Raw genomic sequence first — 7835 nt, 5'->3', positions numbered from 1 at the left:
CTTCTCTTTCCTGACTGTCCCCCGGGACCCTGCCCCATTCAACCACCCCTGTTCCCCACCCTCTGACCACCCAAACCCCTATCCCCACACACACCTCGACCACCACCCCGAACTCCCCAGCCCTCTATCCAACCCCACCTTCTCCCTGCCCCCTTACCGCGCTGGCTGGAGCACCGGTGGCTGGCGGCGCTACAGCCGCGCTGCCCAGAGCACCGGCTCAGGCCGCGGCTCTGCAGCTGCACTGCCCGGCAACCTGGAGCATTGCACTGGCGGCGCAGTAAGCTGAGGCTGCAAGGGAGAGGGAACAGCAGGGGAGGGGCTGGGGGCAAGCCTCCCTGGGCCAGGAGCTCAGGTGCCAGGCAGGAGGGTCCCACGGGCTGGATGTGGCCCGCAGGCTGTAGTTTGCCCTCCTCTGGGTTAGAGCACGTGACTGTGATTCAGGACCTCTGGGTTCCCTTCCCAGTTCTGAGGGGGAGTTTGGACAAAATCCAGGACCAGGAGTCAAGATTCTTTGAGGATAGTCTCAGTGCAATCTAGTGGTCAGAGTAGGGGCCTTGGCAGCCCGGCTTTAAGCTCCAGCACTGCAGCTGGATGTGGATCTAGTACTTTGAGAGGAGAAAAATAGGAGTCATGGGTTCTATTCCTGGTTCTGATGATGTGTCTTTCTTTACAATCTTGGACAAGTCATTTCTCCCAGTGTTACATATGAGACACTCTCTCTCACCAGACTTCAGTGATTCAAGATGGTGGAAATCTTATGTGACACCAGCTGATTTCACTAGATTCAAGCAGGAGGAACAGTAAAATGAACAATATCAGTTCATTTCATTTTCAGTATCAGTATCAGTTCATTTTACCAGATTTCAGTGATTCAAAATGGCAGAAAACTTGCACACTATCAACTCATCTCACAAGACTTTTTCCATCTTGGGGCAGCAACAGCTCACAATTTTCCTGCACTATTGAACCTATTCTATCCCATATCCAGTCTAACTAATGCTAAACATTCAAAAATCACGAGCCGGGACAGCAGAAATAACAAGACTGGATTAAACAGAGAGATTTTCTTAAAATCATTTTAAAAATTCTTTTTATTTGCTTTCTGTTTTTTGAGTCTTTCGACTACACTTGGGTCATGATTTCAAACTTTTCTCTGCAACCATGAGGGCTAGAAACTTGTTTTTTATTTTTAAATAAAAGGTGAAATTCTCACCTAGTCACCTGCCTCCAGGACCTGTGACTCGACGAAAAACACCAATATTCCAAGGTGGCTTACAATAAAATAGTGAGAGTTGGCAACACTAAAAACCTGAACTGCAGCCTAATTAGGTTGGAAGCTCTTTGGGGCAGGGATTGTTTTTTGTTCTATGTCTGTAGAGCAGCTAGTGTAATCCTGGTCCTGGTCCAGAGCGAGGGCTTCTTGGCACTACCAGGATACACCTAATAAAAATGTACTGAACTTAACACAATAGGATCCCAGTCCATGATCGGGGCTCCTAAGTGCTGCCATAATACAACTAATAAACGATGTACAGTGCCTACCACAATGGGATCCTGATCCAGGGCTGGGGTCCTTGGCGCTACTGTAATATGCTTAATAAATAATGTCCAGCCCCTAGCGCAATGGGGTCCTGTTCATAACCGGGGCTACTTGGTGCTACAATGATATAAATAACAATAATAATTACACTGATACAATCCAGAACTTACAGCCCTTTGCAGAGTCAGGAGGGAGAAGCAGCAGCCCCATGGCACAGCTGTGCTTAGGTATGTTCAAAACAAGCCTTCTCTCCAGGCTGCTGCATCCTGGTGCGGGCAGGAAACCGTTAGACTGTGGTCAGGGCAGAGGAGAGAGAGATGGAGACAGATCGATAAAGAGGCAGTGCAGTACCCATTAACGCATTGGGATGGGCCAAACAAAGCGCTACCACTACGCTTCAGGGCTCAGGACTTAACCACCTCCACCTCAGCTGATCGGAAGGAGATTGTCAATGTTCCTCAATCATCATACAGTGGGTTATTTTTACACTAATGAAAGGTGCCAGGTCGACAGTTCTGGAGACTAAAGGACTCTGTTTATGATCAGAACAGATCCAGCCTGGCAGTGGAAGGTTATACACACACACACACACTCATGCACGCACACACTGCCCCACTAGTGGAAGAAAGCACATACCCACACACTTACAGCCCCACCAAAACTAGGGACGCTCTCCTAGCAATCAGCTGCTGTGAGAGCAAGTTTATTAGGAATAATACTTCACACTGGCAAAATAAGCCAGAGACCGAAGGCCTCTGTTTATCCACAGGGCCAGTGCCACACACTGGCTGTGGACTCCCCCACTATCTAGTGGCTGGTCCACCCAGTGCTGTGGTTTTCAAACTGAGGGTCAGAACCCAGTACTGGGTTGCAGAATGTAAGGCACAGGGTCGTGGCGGCTCTGGTCAGCACCGCCGACCGAGCCATTTAAAATCCCGTCGGCAGTGCTGCCCAACTAAAGCAGGCTAGTCCCTACCTGTTCTGACACCTCGCTGCGCCCTGGATGGGCCAGCAGCAGGTCTGGCTCCAAGGCGAGGGGGCCGTGGGGCTCTGCGTGCTGCCCCCATCCCGAGCACCGGCTCCACACTCCCATTGGCTGGTTCCCGGTCAATGGGAGCTGGGGTGGGGCAGTGCCTGTGGGTGAGAGCCATGTGGAGCTGCAAGCACGCTCCTGCCTGGGAGCCGGACCTGTTGCTGGCCGCTTCTGCGGTGCCAGGACAGGCAAGAAGCCTGCCTTAGCACCTCCACTGCGCTGCTGGCTGGGAACCACCCAAGGTAAGCCCACGCCCTAAAGAGCTTGCAGTGTAAGTCTAGGATGAGGGAGCACAAGGGAACGTTGAGGCAATACCTATTGTGCCTCTCCTGAGTACGTCTTTAGGCATAAAGTGGGAGGATCCAAAACCAATGGTCCTGCTGACTCGCACAGCACTTGTCAACAGCAAATCTCCAAGCACTTTACAAAGGAGGGTCAAGAGCATTATTCCCTTTTACAGCTGAGGCTCTGGAAGGTGAAGTGAGTTGCTTAGGCTTTGTCTGCTTTAGCACTTTTGTCAGCAAAATGTTTGTCAGTGAGGGCTGTGAAAAAACCACCCCCCTGACTGACATAAGTTTCACCGACAAAAGCTCTGGTGTGACAGCGCTAGGCCTCTGGGACAGTGTCTTCCGGCGACATAGCTACCACTGCTCGTTGGGGGTGGTTTACTTACGCCAGCAGGAGAGCTCTGTCCGTTGGCACAGAGCGGCTACACAGGACCTTGCAGCGGCACAGTGTAGACAGCCTTAGGGTCACACAGGGCCAGCTTCTAATCAATCCCCTTAGGTCCAGTAAGACCTTACTCCAGGAGAAGCCCCATCGAAATGAATGGGGCTGCTGATGAAATCAGGTATGACTCTGTGTAAAGGCAGAAGAGTTAGGATTAGAACTCAGTCCAGCACCCTAACTGTTGGACTCTGCTGTCTCTACCTCCTTGTGAAACCGTTTCCTCAGTGCAATCTACTGCACCCACAGTGCATTTTTTGGAAACTCATTAAGAAACCACCAGGGATGTCTCCTCCCTGCTGCTCCACCTCTTCATTGCCCAGTTGGACAGGATCCTTTGGGATAAGGAATAACAGTGGGGTGTCTTCCTGAGGAGGCAGATGGCCCTTAGCAACAACAGGGAGTTGGAGGGGCCGGGGGAATCTGTTGACATACCTGCACTGCAAGGGGCAGCCAATCCAAGTCAGGACATTCCAAGTCTGGGACAGGATGGGAGCTCACTTCCCTGCCCCTTCAGGTGAATTTTGGACGGAGGTAAATGCAGGGTTTATGTTTCTTGGAGCTTGATAATGTTACTGGAGCACTCGGAGGAATCAAAAGCTGCACCTGAAGCATCAGCTTTCTTTATTAAACTGCTCAGCTTGGGATGTTGTTACTACCAGGGGGCAAAGGGGGGAGTTGAAACTGCCACTTTCTGCAGGGTGTCTGTTTCCATGGGGCTCCCCAGAAACAGTTTTATTTGAAAATGTCAAATAGATTTATTGAGAGTTGAGACTTTCCAGGTTGATATAAGGTAGCACTGTGATAAGGAGGGCTTCTATCAACAGCAGAAGCTTTTGTCCCAAAGGGTTTTAAGGCAATATACTTGCTTAACATGTAAGCTATATAATTTATGTACAGGGTTCTCTTGCTTGCTGCTGAAAAGCCACTGGCTCTGGGTGGAATGCGGCATCTCTTTAACAGTCACAGAGCAACAACATGGGATCAGAAGTGAAGAAAAATCCTATGTCTGCTTGGAACTGCAGGGAGAGTATTTAGTTTCAAACTGACTTTGCGAGGAGAGTCCCTCTTTACTGAAACTCCAATACTGGTCCGTGCAGCATAGCTCCCCTTAGCACCACACTGGGCCAGCGCCGACTCAGAGGGGAGAGTGCCCCCTACTGAGTCCCTTTCTGCAGCACAGCACCTCCTAGGACTGCACTGGGGCCAGCACCCACTCAGAGGGGACAGAGCCCCCTACATCACACACCTCCCAACCGGCCCCAGTTTTGCAGAACTCATCAATGTCCTACAGCTGCTGAACGAAGCTTGTCAATTCCTTCATCTAACTCAGATCTGTTGATGCTATTTGCCATCTAAAATATTCTGTTGTCTTGGGTCAGGGAGGGCGGAAGTTCCAGATGAGGTGATCTCCCAATATCAATGGGGGCTGATTAATTGGGAATGGGAAATCTTTGTAACTGGAAATCTACGCTCCATCCTTGTTCTTTGCAATGTCTGGCTGCCCCCTTGTGGCAATCACTGGAACTGGTCATTTAGGGTTCCCGTAGGATTTGAGACATGCCTTTGGCACAAAGATTTTATGTGAAAACTGTGTATAAGGATAGAAGGCTTTCACTTGATTTGATGAACTACTAAGGGGCTAGGTGCTCCTCTGTCCTCACAGGTGCAGAGGGGAGTAAATGGGGCAGAAATGCCACTGAATCCGGCAAGATGTGTTTCTCCCAGCCTTGAGACGCTGCAGAAGTCCCTGCATGCAAGATCCACGGGGTTGAGGCTCCCTGGGTGTGAAGGGTGGTTGGGGGATGTGTCACACCCATTCTCTGCAGAGTGCAGTCTATGCGGGAACAGCTCTGTACTGCCTCTGGAGAGCACGATAAGATGTAGGTACAATACAGAACCACTCCATACGGAGCCACATTGTTAGGGGCATATGAAACTGAGACCCACACAGGCGGTTCAATTGAGCCCAGCAGATTTTGGAGTGAATCCACTGGTTTTATTAACTGTTCCTAGGGTGACCAGACAGCAAGTGTGAAAAATTGGGAAGGGGGTGGGGGATAATAGGAGCCCATATTAAAAAAAGCCCCAAATATCGGGACTGTCCCTATAAAACTGGGACATCTGGTCACCCTAACTGTTCCTTTCTGCCTAAAGGGGACAATGAAACTGTAACTGGAGGGTTCAGAGCAGATCTTTTACCCTCCTTCAGGCTTCTCTGACGATGGGGCCTAAGTCCTTATCTCACTCCCACCACTCTAGTATCTTAGCGCCTCATGATCTTTAATTGAAGAGATTCAGTGGGCACCGGACGCAGCTAATCTCACTGAAGCCAGTGGAGCTTCTGGCTGCAGGACTGGGCAGCCGGACAAAAGATGAGAGGGATGGAAATGACAAGGATTGCAGTACAGAGAATGATCCTGGGGATGGCCAAAGCAGGCATGACACTCATTCACGTCTTATTGCTTCCACCCTTTTCAGTGCTTGTTTTCAGGTGGTGGCAAGGAAATTTGCTATTAGAGATGAAGGGTCGTCCTTTCGTTAAGGTACAGGACTCCTGGTTCTGTTCCCTGCTCCATCCCATCTTCACCGTCCTGTTGTCCCCATGTGGCATTGGCCAGTCACTTCCCCTCTCTGTGCCTCAGTTTCCTTAACTGTACAGTGGGGTTAGTATTGACCTGTCTCCTGGTGGGATGGTGAAATTTAATTCAGGGATCTCTGTAAGATGCTTGAGATCTGAAGATGGTAAAAAAGGACAGAGAACACTGGGCCCAATTCATCGTTGTCCTGCACTGGGGTCAAATTGGGGAGAATGTGCGGTGGGGGGTCTCCTCCAAGTTCTGCCCACTAAATAAGCTCTGCCCATTTGAGTCACCAGATTGAGATGCTGCTCACAGTAGACTGTGCAGATATTCAAAATATGGTCGTGCTCCACTGGTCTGCTTGGAATTGGCTCCCTCTTGATGTGGCTTGAATGTGCTGGGGGCTCAGCTGGGCTTGGCTTCTTAATCAGGGAGAGAGATGAGTGGGGGGATCTCCCATAAACCAGCCACATGTGGCACTAAAATGAGATGTCATTCACGGTGAATTGTGGCAATCCGTACTCCTCCCCTTCTCTCTTAGAGGAGAGATGAAATAGTTAATGTGAAAATGTAACTGATCAGCACTGGGGCACCATATTAACTCCTCCCTGAGGTGAATGGGGTGGTTCACACCTCTCCAAGCTATCTTTCCAGGCTCTCTGCAGACTCAGGCAATGTTTCTTCAATTCAAGTTACATTTTGGAGGTTTTTTCAACTAGAGAGGTGGGGTTTTTTTTGAAACAACAGCTGAGATTTTGAGGAACAGAAGAGCTGCTTGAGAGAGGTGCCAGAACAGCATATGAACACGTATCAGCTAAATCCAATCACTGGCCCTCCACCGAGCGTTTTACATACACTTTACACTGGTGTACAAGACTGCGTGTCCTTTATTTTGTCAGATGATCCGTTCTTTTGAAAGAGTGTGGACAGTCTGCAGCGGAAATGCGACGCAGGTTATGTTAAAACGGTCCAGCAGAGGGCATGGCATGCTAGGGATGTCTGTTCCATCTAGTCACAAGAAACTCTTCTTAAGTATAGCCTGGCACTGTGCTACTGAACATCTCCCATGTGCCAGGTTGCCGTTTCATTATATAATGAGAACACCAACAATCATCAAAGCACATAAGTGAGTGCTACGATCCCCGCTCTTATGAATGGGGAAACCGAGGGACGGGAAAGGGAAACAGCGTGCCCAAGGATCACTATGAGTGAGTGGCAAAGCATGGAGTTAGAACCCAGCAGACCCAGCTGCCCCAATCACTAGCTATACAGTCCCCCTACAGACATACAGCTAAAAGGCTCGGTGGAGGGATGGTTTGAATTAAGAGTCTGAAGAAAGAACATCTATCAAATATTATGATGTTTCATAACAACTGTTTCTATCTGGTTGGGCCCTGAATGGAAGCCCCAGAACTGAACAAACACAATGTCGGGAACTTCTGATCCTATTCCAAACATCACAGCTAACCCTGGTCTCTGGGTTGGGCCGAATCACAAAATCCCAAACAACCCTGAACCTCGGGTGAAGCCGAGAGCTGGATCCAGTGCTTGCTGGCTCAGCTCCAACTCTTGTTAATAGTACTAATAAATAATAAGGCAGGGGAGAAATAGTAAGGAAATGGTGGAACAAATGAGCGATGTGGAAAATGAATGATCTCAGATGCAGCAGCGTAAATCCGGAGTCACTCTGCGGAAGCAATGGAGAGACTCCAGAATCTGGACCCGTGTTTTTGTCTATTTGTTACAAGCTCCTTACTCAAAGTGGAGAATTTTACCACTGTGTGGAGGGGCCAGAAGACGACTATATGTTACTTAAGATTTCTGCTTAGGATTGAAGTGGTGCATAGAGCTGGTGCTGGCTCTTTGCACAGGGATGGATCTCACTGTCTGGCGAGCAGATACTCACGTGAGAAGTCTGATTGATGTTATGAAAGCGATCACTTGGGTGTGTATT

At 49.4% G+C, this 7835-nt stretch overlaps 1 protein-coding gene across 1 annotated transcript in view; it reads right to left on the bottom strand.

Annotated features, from left to right (window-relative positions):
- Positions 1 to 2501: 2501 nt before the first annotated feature.
- Positions 2502 to 7835, bottom strand: part of ZSWIM4 (zinc finger SWIM-type containing 4) — a 119518-nt gene continuing 114184 nt past the window's right edge. The window contains exon 14 of the transcript XR_012654879.1: positions 2502 to 2516. The gene's annotated coding sequence lies outside the window, so the exon portion shown is untranslated. The remainder of the gene's footprint in view (positions 2517 to 7835) is intronic.

Source organism: Chelonoidis abingdonii, chromosome 26 (genome assembly GCF_003597395.2).
Source record: "Chelonoidis abingdonii isolate Lonesome George chromosome 26, CheloAbing_2.0, whole genome shotgun sequence".
Taxonomy (NCBI): Eukaryota; Metazoa; Chordata; order Testudines; family Testudinidae; genus Chelonoidis; species Chelonoidis abingdonii.
This window is presented reverse-complemented; position numbering and strand designations above follow the sequence as displayed.